This window comes from Oryctolagus cuniculus, chromosome 7, assembly GCF_051225735.1.
Source record: "Oryctolagus cuniculus isolate XC-2025 breed Fujian yellow rabbit chromosome 7, ASM5122573v1, whole genome shotgun sequence".
In the NCBI taxonomy this organism is placed as follows: Eukaryota; Metazoa; Chordata; class Mammalia; order Lagomorpha; family Leporidae; genus Oryctolagus; species Oryctolagus cuniculus.
The window spans coordinates 159,537,726-159,553,851 of record NC_142873.1 but is presented as its reverse complement, the minus strand read 5'-3'; the positions used below and the strand labels follow the sequence as shown (position 1 = coordinate 159,553,851).

The 16,126-nt window shown below is 59.3% G+C and overlaps 1 protein-coding gene across 2 annotated transcripts in view; it reads left to right on the top strand.

Annotated features, from left to right (window-relative positions):
• Positions 1-5,323: 5,323 nt before the first annotated feature.
• SPSB1 (splA/ryanodine receptor domain and SOCS box containing 1) overlaps positions 5,324-16,126 on the top strand; it is a 60,803-nt gene continuing 50,000 nt past the window's right edge. Inside the window, exon 1 of one of the 2 annotated variants that reach the window (XM_051858125.3) lies at positions 5,324-5,507. The gene's annotated coding sequence lies outside the window, so the exon portion shown is untranslated. Of the gene's footprint in view, positions 5,508-13,859; positions 14,007-16,126 lie in introns of those variants that run through there. The other variant, XM_089301531.1, reaches the window with a different exon arrangement.

Genomic DNA, 16,126 nt, shown 5'->3' with positions numbered 1-16,126 from the left:
CGCACCTTAACTTGAGTACAAGGTCACACCGCCAGGTTCCTAGTGGACAGGAATTCTGGAGGTGCACTATTTAGCCCAGCACAGCGTGGAGAGATCTTAGGGGGCCCCAGCTGGGGCCGTCGGGCACCCACACTTCTCTCAAGCTCCCTGTCTGACCACAGAGCAGCTCCCTGGGGCTGCTGTCTGCGCCTTCCCCTGTCCTGGGGCAGCCGGGCCATTGTCCCCTCAGGGGCTGGGATGGCGCACCCTCCCTTGTCTTTGCCACTCGATGCTGCTGATAGCGGGATTTCCAGTAACCCTGGGTGCAAGTCCTTGTTCTGCCACTCACTGGTTGGGCAGCTCTGGATGAGCTCCCCCTGCGTAACTGGAGAGAATGACAGCACCACCCAGGGAGGGTCGTATAGACGGCACGGACAAGCACAGAGCAGCAGGGCGCCTGGCACCTGGGAAGTGTGGGTTTGAAAAGGTTCTGTGTTCGTCACACGGGTTTGGCACCTTCATTCTTCCTGCTTCAATCTGAACTCCCCTTAAAGGAAGAGTCAGGATGACCCGGGCGGGGCGGGGGGGGGGTGGGGGGAGCCACCACCAGCTTCCCGGCCACAGGTGCCAGGCTCCATGCAGAAGCGGGCGGGATGGCTGCTCGGAGCGCCCAGGGGTGAAACAGCATGGGAGCTGACCTGGCGTCTGTCTCCACACTGATCCCTCTGTCCTGTGGGGTCACAGCTAACTCTATAGGACACAGGCAGGCATGAGATTGGTGCCCTGCGCATGCTCACCGAGTAAGGGGGCAGCGGTCCGCTGGCTGGGCACTGGGGCAGATCCAGAGGTGAGGGCGGCACAGAGGTCAGACCTGTGAATCCAGATCCATGTCATAGTGTCCACCCAGCACAGCCATGGTGTCCACCCAGCACGGCCACAGTGTCCACCCAACACGGCCATGGTGTCCACTTAACAGTCACAGTGTCCACCCAACACAGTCACGATGTCCACCCAACACAGCCATGGGGTTCACCCAACATGGTCACAGTGTCCACCCAACACAGCCATGGTGTCCACCCAACACGGCCACGGTGTCCACCCAACATAGCCACAGTGTCCACCCAACATGGCCATGGTGTCCATCCAACACAGCCATGGGGTTCACCCAACATGGTCACAGTGTCCACCCAACACGGCCACGGTGTCCACCCAACACGGCCACGGTGTCCACCCAACATGGCCACGATGTCCACCCAACACAGCCATGGTGTCCACTCAATGCAGACATGGTGTCCACCCAACATGGCCACGGTATCCACCCAACATGGCCACAGTGTCCACCCAACACAGCCATGGTATCCACCCAACACGCCCTGGTGTCCACCCAACACGGCCACGGTGTCCACCCAACGCAGCCATGGTGTCCGCCTAACACAGTCACGGTGTCCACCCAGCACAGCCAGTCCTGCAGTGGGGGAGCGAGCAAAGTGAGGTCACATTGTCAGAGGTTTCAGAGCCACAACTTGAAACAGAACAGTGACCCCAAAACAGGCTGCAGAGAGCATTCACATAACGATGATTCTTTCCCTCTAAAACTGTCTTGCTTGCTGTTGACCCCAGTGTCTCCCACCTGTATGGGAGCCCCCAAGCCTGGGCCCCTGGTCCACTGTGTTTACCACCCCCAGGCCTGCAGAACAGTACAAGGCTATGCATTGGGCTCCTCTGGTTTAACACAAAGCAAATACCCAGGGAACAAGTGAACGCATACTTGCAGGGGTGTCTTTGTGGACTTTCTATAGTAGTCAAGATTTTGTCCCATGGCGGGAAGTATACACTGGATGACTGAAGAGCTAAGGAAGGCTCCTAGGTCACAGCCTGCTCATTGCTAATCGTGTTAGGAATGTTTTCGAAGAACTTTGCAGTAATTTTTGTCACAAGCCCAAGATCATCTCCTTATTCACTTCTTCTCAGAGTCCTAGGAATTTTTCCCAAGACTGTTTATCACCCAGCGCCACATTTAAAACTACGAAATTGTCTTCGGAATCTGTTCACGCAAGTGTCTGATAGAGCTTTACTGCAATTTCAAATTTGGTCAGCAGGTGTCACCACCTAATAACGCAAAGGCACATTAGTCACCGGAAATGGAACTCAAAGATGTGTATTTTGGTGCAAAAATTTGAAATGCATGCAGTTTCTTCATAGTATGCATTTGGGAAACTACCTGAAGGCCACTTGTATGCATAGGTTTCCATTTCCTAGTACCAAAATAAACATCTTTTTTTTTTTTAATTTTTTTGACAGAGTGGACAGTGAGAGAGAGACAGAGAGAAAGGTCTTCCTTTGCCGTTGGTTCACCCTCCAATGGCCGCCGTGGCCGGCGCGCTGCGGCCGGTGCACCGCGCTGATCCGATGGCAGGAGCCAGGAGCCAGGTGCTTTTCCTGGTCTCCCATGGAGTGCAGGGCCCAAGCACCTGGGCCATCCTCCACTGCACTCCCTGGCCACAGCAGAGGGCTGGCCTGGAAGAGGGGCAACCGGGACAGAATCCGGCGCCCCGACCGGGACTAGAACCCGGTGTGCCGGCGCTGCAAGGCGGAGGATTAGCCTAGTGAGCCACGTCGCCGGCCTCTTGCTGTGCTTTTGCGTTACGCATCCCATGACTTTTCTAGAAAACAATTTGGAAATGACTCAAAACCCTGGATTTCCCCGTAACACTGTACTCGACGCCTGTTGGAGGGTTGCACGTCTCCCCCGGATCCTGGGAAATGTGGCACAATCGCACAGGTGAGAAACGGAAGCTGAGCAAGGCTAAGCAGCTTGCTCAGCTGGGGAAGGGCAGAGCTGGGGTTTGCATGAAGCCTGTCTATACCAAACCCTTCAGCCATTCCCAGGGAGTCTGCAAAAGGGTCTCAGAGAAGATGAGCCCCCGACAACCCCTGTGAGGGCAGCAGGATCCCCTAAGGGCCCCCAAGGACATCCGTGGACACACTCAGGGCACCCTCAGGGAAAGGAAGCGCTATCAAACAGTCCCTCTGTGTCATCTTCCCAGGACAGATGAAGAAGTGAGCAAATCGTACCAAGTGCATCAGTGATGCATGTGGGGGCGGGAGCAGAGCTGGGGGCTCGGGGCCCCACCACGGAGAGCCCAGGGCCACCCCTCCCTTACTCATCCCCAGTGAAACACAGATCTGTGGTTGAAGACTTGAGTCAGGCTTCAAATTCCTGGATAGCGTGTATCGGCTGATGTCACAGAATTGCAGGATCTGTATTGTTTTAATAAACAATCGCTCAGCTCTGATAAGAAGACTCAACACCTCTTTCACGCTCACGCTGGCCTCTGGGATTGCTCAACACGGGTCCATGCTTCAGGGTCACTGCCGGAGGACCAGCCTGCAGCACCTGCCCTACCTGCCCGGTGTCCTGGAGGGCAGGAAGCCCCCCCACCCCGCATTGCTTTGCAGGTCAGCGGGATCTGACTGCACAACTGAGAGTTCAAGACTAAACTGAAGGGGGTAGGGCCCGGATGCTGGGGCCTTTGCCACGGGAGCTTTTTCAGGCCCCTTGCATCAGAGGGATGGCTGTGGGGGAGGTGTCTCAGGCCCAGATGAGCAGACACTACAAGGACCTCTCCCCCACCCACACCCCCGTCTGTCCTGGAAACTCTGCCCACCCACCAAGCCCCAGAATGAGGGGCCAGGCCCCAGGAAAGCTGCCAGCCCTGGTCTCTGGCCGAGATGCTGCTGCACCAGGCCTGCGGGATCACAGACAGCACCCGGCAAGAGACACCCGCTTCCTGAATGACACGCAGAGCTGGGCCCCTTGCCTGCTGGCTTTTTTGTTTTCGTTTTTTTTAGATTTTATTTGAAGGTCTGAGTTAGAAAGAGAGAGGGATATTAAGGGGGGGGTATCTTTCATCTGCTGGTTCATTCCCCAAATGGCTGCAGCAGCTGGGGCTGGGCCAGGCCAAAGCCCGGAGCCAGAAGCTTCTTCCAGGTCTCCCACGTGGGTGCAGGGGCCCAAGGACTGGGGCCATTTTTCGCTGCTTTCCCAGACCATTAGCAGGGAGCTGGATCAGAAGTGGAGCAGCTGGGACTTGAACCACTGCCCATATAGGATGCCAGTGTCACAATGCCAGCTACCTGGACCCCTTTCCAAGTGAGAGACATGAGCCCAGCAGTGGCCAGCTGGGATTTGCAGCTGCTGGACTGCGTGGGGTCCACCAGCAGCCCCGGAAGGCCGTTGGCTATCCCTGATCTTCTCCCGGTGCCCCCATGGCCGGACCGTCCACAACCATTCTCACATTGCTAAGCTGTTGAAGGGAGCCTCTGGGGGACCCCCAGGCTGCCCACAGCGGCTGCCGCCACGGGCCAGGGCCCAGCTTGCCCAGACAACACTGTGGAAGGGCCACTGAAGCCACCCTGTCCCCCCGCACTCGGTGGAGCCTCTGCATGTTGACCCTGGGTCAAAACCACAGGGGGCTGCAGCCCAGTGGCGTGAGAAGACCTCCAGCTTTGGAATCCGGCCACGGCAGCCGGTTCCAGGCTCCGTCTCTGGCCCATCACCGTGTCCTCAGCCTCACAACAGCGGCTGCCGGCACGGGGCTATGGTGAGGATTAACCAGGGAAACACCTGGCTCATCACCATCACGGCTGTTCCAGGAAGGCCAAGCTACACACCGTGAGGGGCGGGGGTGTAAGGAGATTTTGCTCTTAAAACAGTAATTTCTGTAAGACCTGCCCAGTCCCGTGCCTCTGGGCTGGAGCAGGGCAGGACAGCTTCCTGTGGGTCCAGAGCCACAGTCCAGGCCGGGGGTGAGAAGTCCTCCGAGGCAGCACCATCATTCATTCATTCATTCATTCCACAAGCACTCAGGGAGCTGCCAGGCGCGCCTAGCGGTCTAGCACAGCGGGTGCCCAGGCGCCCGGGGGCCCTCGGGGTCTGGCGGTCCTGAGCCCCCAAACAGAGCAGCGGGAGGCTCCCCTGCGCCCCAAAACCGCAGAAACCCGCTGGGAATTTCAGACAAGGCAAGCGAGGTCTTGCACTTGAAACAACTTCCCATTCTCCCCGAAGACGTTTAAATTAGGAAGGCCTGCCCCCACCCCCCGGGCCTGGCACGGCCGCGCCCCTCGCGTTATTGCAACCCAGGCCTCCCTCCGGCCTCCGGAGAGACAGACGCCGCGGGCGGACAGCGCCAAGGCCGTGGCCTCGCTCGCCCGGGCGGCCTCCGGGAGGGGGCGAGCGAGCGCTGGGCCCCGCGCGTCCGAGGCCGGGGGCGGGGGCGGGGCCTGGGCGGGCCGGGCCCGCCCACGGGAGCCTTTCCTTTTTTTTTTTTTTTTTTTTTTTTGCACTTTAAAGCCCGCGGCTGCTTTCTCTTCCCGCACAGTCCGCGCGCTCGCAGCAGCGGCCAGGCTCCTGCGCTGGCGCCGGGGCCGCGGGGAGGAGGCGGCTTCGCTCCCTGCGGCGGGCGCGGCCCGGGCGCCCGAGCTCCTCGGCCCGGGAGAGCGGCGGCGGCGCCGGACACCGAGCACCGGTGGGTGGAGGAGCGTGAAGGGCACCGGGGACCCGGGAGGGGCGGGACGCAGGGAGGCGGCGCCCGGGGCCCGGTGGGGGTCCGGGCTGGGGACCTGGCGGGGCGCGGAGGCCCCGGGCGCCCTTCGCTCGCCGCGCGTCCCGGAGCGGGGCCGGGCGCCGCCCAGCGCCGCTGCCCGCTGCGGCCGCCCGGGTCCCACCTGCGGGGCCGAGGCCGGGCGGGGACCGCCGGCCGGGGGTGGAGCCGCGGAGTCCGTGCGCCCGGGCGCCCCGGGGCCTCCGAGCCCGCGACCGTGCCCGCCGCCTCCCGCACGGGGGGCAGCGCGACCCCGCTCGGAGAAGTTGGTTTCGCTTTTCCCGCCAGTTCGGGCCCGAGTTTGCAGAGCGGCCCGACTGCCCCTCAGGGCGCCTCCGGCCGGCCCTCAGCGCCTCCCCTGGGGAGCCCTCCGGGCGGCGCCGTCCTCCCGCGCCCCGGAGCCGCTGTGGCCTCTCTCGGCCGCAGAGGGCGAGCCCGAGGTTGTGTCAGGAAATCGATTAAAACAGAAAAGCAAGGGGAGCCTGGCTCTGTCGGTGGAGCCTCGGGATGGGTCGCTCGTGCGGGGCTTGGTCCCTGTCCCGCTCAAGTTCAGGGCTCCGAACCAAGTGGACCGGGGCGGCCGGGGACTGCGGAAGTGGGTGTGAGAGAGAGAGTGCGTGCGGGAGAGTGTGAGTGTGTATGGGTGTGTGTATGTGGGAGAGTGTGAGTGGGGGGGAGGATCGTGAGAGTGTATGTGCGTGTGTGGGAGAGTGTATGTGTGTGTGGGGGTGGGGGGAGTATCGAGAGTGTGTGGGGAAGTGTGAGTGTGTGAGTGTATGTGTGTGAGTGTGTGGAGGGAATATCGTGAGGGTGTGTATAGGTGTGTGTATGTATGTGGGAGAGTGTGAGTGTATGTGTGAGAGTGTGGGGGGGAGTATCGTGAGAGTGGGTGTGTGTATATATGTGGGAGAGTGTGAGTGTGTGTGAGTGTGTATGGGTGTGTGTATGTGGGAGAGTGTGAGTGTGTGCGTGAGTGTGGGTGGGAGAGTGTGTGCATGTGGGGGGAGTATCATGAGTGTGTATGGGTGTGTGTGAGTGAATCTGAGTGTGTGGGAGTGTGAGTATGTGTATGTGAGAGTGGGGGGAGTATTGTGAGAGTGCATATGGGTGTGTGCGGGAGAGTGTGAGTGTGTATAGGTGTGTGTATGTATGTGGGAGAGTGTGTGTGTGAGTGTGTATGTGCATGAGTGTGTGTGTATGTGCGTGTGTGTGAGTGGGGGGAGTATCGTGAGAGTGTGTGGGGGAGTGTGTGTTTGTGTATGTGTGAGAATGTGTGGAGGGAGTATCGTGAGTGTGTGGGGGAGTGTGTATGTATGTGGGAGAGTGAGTGTATGTGTGAGAGTGTGAGTGGGAAGGGAGTATTGTGAGTGTGTGTGGAACAGTGTGAGTGAGTCTGGGGGAGTATCGTGAGAGTGTGTGTGGGAGTGGGAGTGTGCATGACTGTGAATGTGGGTGGGAGAGTGAGTGTGTACATGTGGGGGGAGTATCATGAGTGTGTATGGGCGTGTGTGAGTGAATCTGAGTGTGTGGGAGTGTGTGTATATGAGAGTGGGGGAGTATCGTGAGAGTGTGTATGGGTGTGTGTGAGTGTGTGTGTGGGAGAGTGAGAGTGAGTATGTGTGTGACTGTGAGTGTGTAAAAGTGAGTCTATGAGTGTGTGTTGTGTGAATATGAAAGTATGAGTGACCCTGTGTGTCTGAGTGTGTGTGTGTGTCTTGGTCAGAATGTGTGTAAGTGTGAGTGCATGTGTCTTGGGAGTGTGTGTATGTTGTGTGTATATGAGTGTGTGTGTCTTGATGGGAATGTGTGTGTGTGTGTATGTGAGGCTGTGAGTGTGTGTCTGGTGTGTGTATGTGAGGCTGTGAGTGTGTCTGGGGTGAGTGCGTGTGTGTTTGCCAGTGCCGTGGGGGAGTGTGTGCACGTGTGTGCTTTGAGTGTCGCTTAGCCTGCCTTTTCCTGGTTGTTCTGGAAAGTGGGGCGCCGGCACCCCGGGGCAGCAGGCTCTCTCCTCCCCTCTCTTTTTCTCTGAAAGTGAACCCTGCCGTTTGGGGGTGAGTTGGCAGGGTTGCTTCCTGCATGAGTAATATTTAATTAAACACTCCCGGGGCAGCATCAGACACTGGTCATAAGCTGAGTTTTAACAGGTGTTCATGGTAAAAGCACCATCCGGGTGAGTAAGGGTTGGTGGCCTAGGAAGAATTTTCTCTGGGGTAGGAGGGTCGCGGAGGGGGAGCCCCAGCCTCAGCCCTGGCGGTGGGCGCGGGAGGGGTTGGCAAGTGCTAGGTGGAGGCTAGCCCTGCGTGCTCATTCCCCACCCCACCTCCACCCCCACCCCCACCGCTGAGGAACCAGAGCTAAGGAAGCCCTGTCTTGCTTCCAAGGCTTTCCTAGAATGGCCCTTTTCCTGGAGCTCAGAGAGGGTGGCTCCCTTAGCCAAACTGCACAGCCGGGGCTGCGACCGAGACCCCCAAGTCCTGGCTGTGACTGCTGTCGCCGTCCCTGGCACTGAGATCACAGCTGGGCAGCTGCACAGATCGTCCGGGGCCCTCCTCACCTTCCTCCTCCTCCTGTCTCTGAACCCCCTTCCTTCTCCAGGGAGTACTTGCCTTGGTGGATGGAGTGTGTGCGTGTGTGTGTGTGTGTGTGTGTGTGTGTGAATTTTTGCAGATGGGGAGATGTGTAGTTACCGAGTGTAAGAACTTTACAAGTCTCCCTTTTCCTGCCCAGCCTGGCCACCATCCCAGGAGCAGAGCAAGGGAAAAGCAGTTGCACGTTGGCCCGGGGCAGTGGGGCCTGGTGGTTGGAACTGGACGCGTCAGTGGGGGTTCAGAGCGCCTAGGCAGGAGTGGCCTTGCCTGGGGCTCTGGGTGATGTCACTTTGGAGCTGGGTGAGGCCATGCTTCGGCCCGGGGAAGGCTGGATCCGCCCTTCAGTGGGTTCTCAGGGCTCTTGCGAAAAACTTACCCCCTTGGAATCGGCACAGATGTTTAATTTGCTGGTGGAGCTGGAGAGCAGGGCGGGGCCCAGCTCGGGGAGGCCCCGCTGCCCCCCGAGGCTCACCGAGGAGCTGTGCCACACCAGCGCCAGCTCCCTTCTTGCACCTACTCCTCCCCCCAGGTGGATGGGAGCTGGTGTGCGGATGCATTTGCAGAGTTGGCAAAGCCTCTGATTCTTACCGGTGTTCGTGAGCTGGTTCTCGAGGGCTAGGCTGTGGCTGCTCGTGCGGGGACCCCTCGATCTTTTTGTTCTGCAGAGTTGTAGCCGATGGAAACGCGAGGGCAGGTGCGGGTCTGCCTCGGCCTGCCTGGGGTACGTCATCCCCTGCTCCCCCCACACCAGATAGATGAGTCCAGGCTTAAAGGGATTTAAGGCCAGGCGTGCCCTCCCCACCAGGAGTCAAGTTCAAGTTCTACTGGGAGACAGGCGCCAGGCTCGTGCTGCTGAGAGTGCCGTGTGCACTTGTCCCGGTGTGAGCCCTACTGATAATAATAGAGGAAAGCATTGTTTTTAAAAGGTTTGTTTATTATTTGAAAGGCAGAGTTGAGAGAGAGAGAAAATCTTGCATCTGCTGCTTCGCTCCCCAAAGTGGCTACGATGGTTGGGGCTGAAGCCAGAGGCCGGGAACTCTATCCAGGTCTCCCACGTGGGTGCAGGGACCCAAGCACTGGGGCCGACTGCAGCAGCAGGGAGCTGGATGGGAAGTGGAGCAGCCGGGACTTGAACCAGAGCCCGTATGGGATGCCAGTGTCTCAGACTATGGCTCAACCCTCTGGGCCACAGCGCCAGCTTGAGAAACAATTTCATGGCACATGCTTATACCAGGTTCTAGCTTGAGTCCTAGACCCGTCAACTCGGCGTGCATCCCGAGAATCCCGGGTGAGAGATTCTCCTCCATCCGGGTCCTCCAGGCGCTCTGGGCAAGCAGGTGATTGACTTGGCCAAGGTCTCCCTGCTCCAGATGGTGGACTGCAAACTCTAATCCACACTGTGGCACCTTTGACCCGAGTCAGCATCGTCTCCACCTCCATAGCCTTTCCTCCGAGAAGCACATGTTAGTTTCTAACAGGAGTTTTTTGTTATGGAATGTTGCAAACATGTACCAAAGATGAGCCCCTGGATTCCTTCACCAGCCTCGTATGTCACCACGTGCACACATGCACACAGATACATACATGTGTGCCATGTTTACACATGCATGATTATTCTAGAGCAAGCACACCGTGTCAGGCCATCTGTAGCTGCTTCCTACGAAGCATTTAAGGGAAGACCGGAGCCTGAGAGAGGCTGACTGCTCCTCCATGTGGGGGCGGGGGCAGAGGAAGCCCAGCCGTCCTGACTTAGAGACAGGACGGGCGGCAAAGCCTGTGGCTCTTGGAGGATCTGTCTGGTCGCCGTGCCTGGGAGCCTTTGGCAAGCTTCTTGCTTGTTTGTGTTCTGTTCGTTGCCCAACATTAAAAATAAATGAGTCTGCCGATCCCGAGGCCAAGCACACCCACAGCAGGCTCAGGCTCTGTGGCCTTGTCCTGGAGCCGGGAGGGAATCCGCCAGGGCCCGCCTGGCTTTGCCTGTCCTTGAGGCCTGGGCCTGTGTGGTGCAGGGCTGGGGACCCGCGGCCGGCCAGGCAGCTGGTGATGAGGGAAGGGTTTCTCACGATCTGCTGCACCAGGCCCAAGCCCACGCCTTAGCCTCCTGGGTTTCCCATGCAGAGACGGGTGAGAGGGTCTCGAGCTTCTGCCCCTCACAAGGTGCCTCTTGGAAGATGAGGGAGTTGGTGGGGGACTTGGGGGTTGGGAGGTGACCCCCAACTTGACAAAGGACTGCTGAGTAGGAGGGGCTCAGCATTGTGGGGTTGGAAGGCCCACTTGAGATGAGGCCCTGGCTGTGACCACACTTTTTTTTTTTTTTAAAGATTTATTTATTTGAAAGGCAGAGAGAGAAAGGGAGGGAGGGCTTCCCTCTGCTGGTTCATTCCCCAGATGGCCGCATGGCTGGAGCTGAGCTAATCTGAAGCCAGGAGCCAGGAGCTTCTTCCAGGTCTCCACAATGGGTGCAAGGGCCCAAGGACTTGGGCCATCTTTTACTGCTTTCCCAGGCCACAGCCGAGAGCTGGATCGCAAGTGGAGCTGGACCGGGACTCGAACCGGCACCCACATGGCATGCCGGCACTGCAGGCAGCAGCTTTACCCACTACGCCACAGCGCTGGGCCCTGTGACCACGCTTTTCCCTCTGTTCGGGGCCACCTTGTTCGTGGCAGGTGCAACCGCGTGTGGTCCGCCGCCTGTCCGTGCGGTCTGGCTGTGCCCCCCGTGAGGAGCAAGGCTGCTTTGCCTGAAGGTGAGGTGTGAAGTGTGGCCCTGAGGAGGGCGCGGTGCTCCACAGAGCCGCTTGCCATCTGGAACCTAGGGAAGCAGCAAGCTGGGAACCGGAGTGGCGCGGACCCGGGGGTGTGGCTATTGGCCGGAGGGTCAGAACGTTGGGTCAGGCTGCATTTGTTGCCCTGGGCACACTAGGCAGAGAGTCTGCGTTTACTGGTGCTCTCGGGGACCGTGAGGGGCCCCACAGTTTGGTTGGGTAGCTGGTAAGCGTGCATCGAGAGATGGCTGCCGTCAGTATGCTGGGGACGCCCAGCTCCCTGGGTTTCATGGAGGGGAAAGGGTTTAGAGGCTCGGGCAGCCTGGTGTTCTGGAGTGGGGTGGGGGTCGGAGATGCACTCTCCGTTCCACTTGGGAGGGGGTCCCAGCAGTGGGAAAGCTACGTGCACGGGGAATCCTTGGGTCCTGGGGCGGCCGTGGCAGCACGGAGCCTCCACGGCCAGGCGGGCCGAGTTACTGTAATGACGGCAGAGGCAAGGCCTCAATCAGCAGTCTGATTTCTGATCCGTGCGGACTCACGCGCCAGCCGGTTAATCATGGTGTTCTGGAAGTGGGAGAGAGAGGAAGGCTACTGGATTATTATACTTGGTAAAAGCAGGAAAACTTCCGGGTCAGTTGAGCAAAAATCTAACTCAGATGATGAGAACAGAGGATCAGGCCCTTCCATCAATGCCCAGAGCAGATCGATTTACAGTCCCGGATCCAAAGGGCCCAGGAGGTGTCATGCCTCCATCTGATTACAGGAGCAGCCAGATGGAGCGCTCATGCCCCACTTTGGAGCTGGTGGCACTCTGGCCCCCGCAAGGCTGCTGGGTTTGACTGGCGCCTGGAGCTGCGGGAGGCTCTGCATTGGCTCCAGGCTGCTCTGCGCTTGGGCTGAACGACCCAGCAGATGCATCCGTGGCGGGGCGGGAGACCCCGGGAGCCTCTGGCGAGTCCCTGGGGGTGAAATGGCAGGGCAGACACTGGGGATTTTGGAGCAGGGCCCTGCCATCACTGCAGGTGGTGCCTCTCCTTTTGAGAGCCTGCTCTTGGCCTGCCGCTAGGTCTTAGTAGAGACAGTATTTGAGCATGAGCTACCAAGTCCGCATGTGGCCTGAGCTGCCGGTCATGGGTGGTGTCTGACCCACTGAACCAAACAGCTGGGCGTGGAAGTGTATGTGTGCGATCGGCCCAAGTAGGTCCCGAGGCACAAGGAAGTCACGTGGGGAGTGGCCAAGATGCCCGTGACCCCCACCCTGCCCGCAGCCTGCACCTGTGGTCCCGTGGGCACGCCCCGTGATCGGTGGACAAAGAGCAGACTCAGGCCTGGCTGGCAGGCAGTTTTGTACCCCCTGAAGGGGGCAGCCACAGCCCCCCTGGGGGACGTCAGCGAATGGAGATCTCGGTGGACCGAACTTGGGGCAGTGCAGTGCAGTCGGCTTGGAAGGAGACCGGCTGTGTGGTTAGGTGTGGGTCGTGGACTGTAGCCGGGGCTTTGGCTGGGTGGTTGGGGTCTTGGAGAGAACATGACGGAAAAATCGATGACAAAGCCATTTGGAGAAGAGGTCTGTGGGTAGACTTCGCGGGGTGGACAAAAGATGTGAGGACATTCCTGTTCCAAGCGAGTGTTCATCCAAGTGTGGCATTGGCAGAGGAAGATCCTCGTTCTCTGGTCTGTGGTACCGGCCGGCCTGTTCCCCCAGCCACCCCGTCAGAGGCCGTGGCCGTGGCGGCAGGGATGGAGGTTCCACGTGGCTGGCCAGTGTCGACCAGCATGGCCACTGCTGACTGCTCAGTGCGCCAGCAGCAGAGGCACCGTTGCCTGGCGTGGCAGGCTGGTCACAGGGCATCGCTTCCATCATGGAGGGGCTGTGTTTTTTTTTTTTTTTAAAGATTTATTTGTTTATTTATTTGAAAGTCAGAGTTACACAGAAAGAAGGAGAGGCAGAGGGAGGGTTCTTCCATTTGATGGTTCACTCTCCAATTGGTCACAATGGCCAGAGCTGTGCCAATCCGAAGCCAGGAGCCAGGAGCCAGGAGCTTCTTCCAGGTCTCCCACGCTGGTGCAGGGGCCCAAGGGCTTGGGCCATCTTCTACTGCTTTCCCAGGCCATAGCAGAGAGCAGGATCAAAACTGGAGCAGCCAGGTCTTGAAACGGCCCCCAGGGCATTAACCCACTGTGCCACAGCACTGGCCTCTGTGTTTTGTTCTTTCTGGAACAGGCCCCTGCTCTGGGTGGCGATGCAGTGCTTCCGTCCAAACCGCCGTCCATGGTGCCCACTTCTGACCAAGGACTCATTTCACTGCCCAAGAAGTATGGCCGTGGGCCCATGCCCGTGAGCTCGCTGGTCTTGCCAGCTCCCCTGTTCTCCAGAACGGGGAGATGGTCACGGCGGCAGCACCAGCTAGGGGACACACTCTGCAGGGCTGCCGAGGTTCTCCGGCAGGCTGTGCCGGCTCTGCATCTGCCTCCGGTTCCTGGGGCCATTTCTCCCACACCCAGGAGCCTCAGGTCCAGGAGTCCGGGGTGGGGCCGGGAGGGGCGCCCCTCGCTGTCATCCCCAGTGACCTGCTGGCAAGATGCTGGCTTCCTGTTGCTGGGACTATATGCTCTGCTGGCCTGGAGGTCTTAGTTCCAGAGTGGGGGGTGTACCCCGCTGGAGACCCAACAATGATCCCATTGAACTGGAAGTCACGGCTGCCCCGTGGCTGCCGAGGCCCACGAGCCTCTGAGTCAGGGGTTGATTCAGACTCCCCGGGAGGAGGCCGGATGACCGCCACCCCCTAAAGGGGGCGTGCGAGGAGCGGGTCTGGAATACGGCTCTCAGTGTATCAGGCCCTGTGACTGTGGTCATCGGGTGGCTACAGCAGCCCAATCTAAGCAGCACCCCGCGTGGCCCAGACCCTGAGGAGTGGAGGTGTGGGTCACCCTCTGGCCAAAGAACCAGGACGAGCTGGGTGGCGAAAGACGGAGCAGGTGGTGGGAGAACGTGGTTACGAATGCCAGCCACGGTCCGGGACCAGTGGCAGAGCCAGGCTGCGGCGGCTGGAGGGTTCCTGCTCATTTTGGTAAGCGTGTGTTTGGGTGTGTTGTGCACCTGCATTTCTTTCTTGGGCCTTGTCGTGGAGTGTGACATTTCTGTCAGTAGGTCAGCCTTGTTCACTTCCATCATGGTGTTCCCGGCCTGGATGCCGGGCAGCAGACACCGGCAAGGGTTCACGTCCTCTTAGGGGAGGGATCAGTGCGTTCAGTCGTATCACGCTGGGTGCGACCGTGACCCTGCCACTGTCTGACTTTGGAGGTGAAGTGTGGTTTAAGGAGATGTGTGTGGATGCCAGGTTGGCAGGGGTGGACTGGGGTGGGCTGACTTTGGTGTTCTCTTGACTGGATTAAGGGATGCCCAGGGAGCCGGGGGAACGCCCGGCCTGCCCTGGTACTAGAGAGAAGCTCAGGGGTTGGTGTTGGATTAGAGCCGTTGGGTGGCACAGGTGTGTTCGTTAGTGGTGAGGATGGGTGGGCCTGGCGGGGACCCCGGCAGAAACACAGACGGAGGAAGGTGTCTTAGTCCATTCTGTGCTGCAGCGGTAGAATACTGAGACGGCTTCACTTCCCAAGGACAGAGGCTTACTGGGGTCAGTGTTCTGGAGCCGGCCTCTGGGGAGGGCCTCTCGCTGCTCCGGACGTGGCGGGGAGGGGTGTCGCGTGCTGGGACAGAGCGGGTGCACTGCCTCGGCCCTCCGCCCCTCCTCGTATGGAGTCTCGCTGTCATGACCCCGTCTAGTCCTGGTTGCACCCCAGGGCCGCGCCTCCAGACTGGAGACTGTTCGCATGCAGAGCTTGTGGTTTAAGCTTCCAGCAGGTGAACTTTTGGGGACCCCAGAAACTGCAGCAAAGGGTCATTCTGCTGTTTCCTGGAGCTGAGACCCCCTTTTCCCGCCCTGGGATACACCCGAACTCCAGGCTCTCCCGCCTGTCAGTGACCCCCGGCCTCGCAGGTCTCTGGCTTTGCACTGAGAGTCGCACTGGGGGCTTCTGTGGCTCTGAGGCCTTTGAACTTAGACGGACGCGGACTTCCAGCTTCTCTGGGTCTCGCGCTCACAGATGGCCCGCTCTGGGCCTTCTCAGCCTCCGTAAGCCCCCCTCCAGGGCTCCGTGTGCAGCTGCCCTGGCAGCCCTGACTCTCTGGAGAACCCTCACTAGAAAAGTCACGGGTGCCGGAAGAATCCAATGAGGGGTTGCAACTGGAGGGGGTCGTTGGGGAGAACACAGCCCCCCACGGCTGGAGCTGGGAGGATGGGTAGGCTTGCGTTGCCAGCTGCATGGGAGGTGGGAAAGAGGGTGGAGAATGGCAGACGCCACCCAGGTCCCTGGCTGGTTGGGGGTCATAGTGGCCGAGGGCCCCGCACACAGGACTGCGGGACCAGATCCATGGAGGTGCTTTGAGCCTGTGCAGGTGGGGGTGCCCCTGGCAGTCGTGTCCAGATGGCAGCCAGACTTGGGTGCAGGGCAGAAGCCTGGGCTGGAGACAGGAACTGGAACCTTCTGCAGAGGCTGTGTGGTGTGAGATGCAGTACGCCTGGGCGATGGGGGGGGGGGTCTCTTTCCTGGCACCTTCCTCTGGATGTACCCACCTCCCCCAACCCCCACCCCAGCAACTCGCTGACACTGCTGGGTGCCCCCGAGCAGTCTGGGAAGGAGGCCTCTCTTGGTTTAGGGGATTTGTGCTTCTCTTTGTTTAAAAAAGTTGCAGTAAAATACAAATAATATAAAACTTACCTCCTAGCTGCTTTTAAGTCTGTTGCTGTTATTTTTAAAGATTTATTTATTTCAGAGGCAGAGTTAGAGAGAGACAGGGAGAGAGAGCTGCCATCCGCGGTGCATTCTCAAATGGCCACGATGGCCAGGTTGAGACTGGCCAGACCAGAGCAAGGACCCAGGAGCTTCTTCTGGGTCTGCCGTGTGGACTTGGGCATCCTCTGCTGCTTTCCCAGGTGCATCAGCAGGGAGCTGGATCGGAATTGGAGCAGCCGGGAGTTGAACCAGTGTGGGATGCTGGCGCTGCAGGTGGTGGCTTTACCCACTACGCATGGCGCCGACCCTGGTTTTAGTCTTAAGCACATTCATGGTGTCATCCACCATCACCACCATCCATCCCCAGAGCCCTTTCATCTCCCGAACGGCGCTCTGT